Consider the following 2106-nt stretch of genomic DNA (forward strand, 5'->3'; position numbering starts at 1 on the left):
ACTCCTATTGCCTGTTTTTGAGTTTTGTCAGCCAACTTAATGATTACATCTGTGGGTGTTAGCTCATTGATTTGAAGCTTTTTCATGAGGGATAGAGGCATTAAATTGATGCTCGCTCCCATGTCACAGAGTCCTTTATCAATCATTATTTCTCATATGGCACAGGGAATATGAAGACTCCCTGGATCCTTCCTCTTTGTGGGTGGCCTTGGTTGAATGAGAGCACTGCAATCCCTATTCATCTTTATTGTTTGTCCACTTTTCAATGAACTCTTTCTGTCTAACAGCTCCTTTATATACTTTATGTAGGAAGGTATTTGCTAGAGGGCTTTAATGAATGGTATATTTACATCAAGAGATGCAAACATGTCGAGGAATCTTGAATACATCCTCCCTGCTAGACCACCTTTAAGCCTTTGGGGAAAGGGTGCATATGGGTTAAGTGTCTCCTTCTTCTTCAGCTCTTCCTTGAGTGTGGGTTGAGGTGCATGGCTCCTTTCTTCCTGATTTCCCTTTTGATTGTCTTGGAGGTGTTCTATTTCATTCATACTCCTCTCATCACTTGTGGTGATCATCTTACATTCTTCCCACCTTACTTTCTTTGTTTCTCCTCTTGGATTCTTCTCTGTGTCACTAGGAAATCCATCAGTGGGTTTGGGAATTTTTTGAGATAGATACCCCACTTGGGACTCTAGTCTCTTTATGTTTTCTCCTTGGTTTTTTATATTGGCTCGCACTTCTTCCTTAAACACCTTGTTGTCTTGGACTTCTCTGCATAAATCTTCAAGTAGAGTCTCAATCTTTGAAAGTCTATCCTCTGTTAATGATGATGGAATGGGGTTAGGTGGGTGTTGATAGGATCTCTGTGAGGTATGTGGGTGAGTTGCATTATTGTTGGAGTTGAGGTTGTGGCATCTCTAGTCTTGACCTTGGTCTTGTTGATTTCCCTAACCAAAGTTGGGGTGATTTCTCTATCCAGAGTTGTAGGTTTTAGAGTATAGGTCATGGATTTGTCTAGGTGAGTTTCCAACATAGTTGGCTTGTTCCGAGTCACCTTCTTCTCCTATATTCACTCCTTCTTGAGTTGGTGATGAAGTGATGACTGCTGCAACTTGGTTTTCCTCCACCTTCTTGGTGAGATCTACTAGCTGCTTGGTGATCACCTTATTTTGAGCTAGCAATGCATCCATGTGGTTCAGCTCCATTACTCCTCGAGTGTTACTTCTTTCAGAGGCATAGAAGTAGTCATTCTCAGCTACTGTTTCAATCACATCTATGGCTTCTTCAATGGTTTTCTTCTTGTTTAGAGAGCCCCCTGATGAATGATCTACAACCTTCTTTGACTCATAGGAAAAACCTTCATAGAAAATGTGAAGTTAAACCCATTCATTGAACATGTCTGGTGGGCATCTTCTTGTTAAGTCCTTGAACCTCTCCCATGCTTCATAGAGAGTCTCACCATCTTGCTGCCTAAAAGTGTCCACCTCAGCTCTCAGCCTGTTAATTCTTTGAGGAGGGTAGAATCTTGCCAAAAATTTGTTCACCACATCTTCCCAATTTGTCAAACTCTTCGTTGGAAAGGCTTTGAGCCACTTAGATGCCTTGTCCCTGAGTGAAAAAGGGAACAACAGCAGCCTATAGACATCCGGGTGGACTCCATTAGACTTCACAGTGTCACAAATTCTCAAGAAAGTGGTTAGATGTTGATTGGGGTCTTCTTGAGCACTTCCTCCAAATGAGCAGTTGTTCTAAACAAGGGTGATGAGCTGGGGTTTTAGTTCAAAGTTGTAGGCATGTATGGTGGGCTTCTGGATGCTACTTCCACAGTTTCCTAGATTTGGATTGATGTAGGAGCCTAAAACTCTCCTTTCTTGCCCAGCATGATTTGCAGGGCCTTCTCTAGCATGGTTGTGAGCTTCTTCTTTATGATTGTTTTCCAAGTTCTCTTCCATATTGGGTTCAAAGTACTATTCCTCTTCCTCAGCACCAACAACTCCTTTCCCTCTTGCTTCCCTCCTTAATCTCCAGATGGTTCTCTCAGGTTCTGAATCGAAGGAAGTTGAGGTTCCCTCTCTTCTCCCTGTCATAAACTAACAAAACAAGCAG

General features: G+C 42.2%; 1 non-coding gene across 1 annotated transcript; it reads left to right on the top strand.

Annotated features, from left to right (window-relative positions):
* The first annotated feature begins 1395 nt into the window (after positions 1–1395).
* On the top strand, positions 1396–1499 carry LOC127747839 (small nucleolar RNA R71). Its single transcript, XR_008009786.1, has one exon. It is a non-coding gene; the product is annotated as a small nucleolar RNA R71 (small nucleolar RNA).
* The last annotated feature ends 607 nt before the right edge of the window (positions 1500–2106 follow it).

This window comes from Arachis duranensis, chromosome 5 (genome assembly GCF_000817695.3).
Source record: "Arachis duranensis cultivar V14167 chromosome 5, aradu.V14167.gnm2.J7QH, whole genome shotgun sequence".
In the NCBI taxonomy this organism is placed as follows: Eukaryota; Viridiplantae; Streptophyta; class Magnoliopsida; order Fabales; family Fabaceae; genus Arachis; species Arachis duranensis.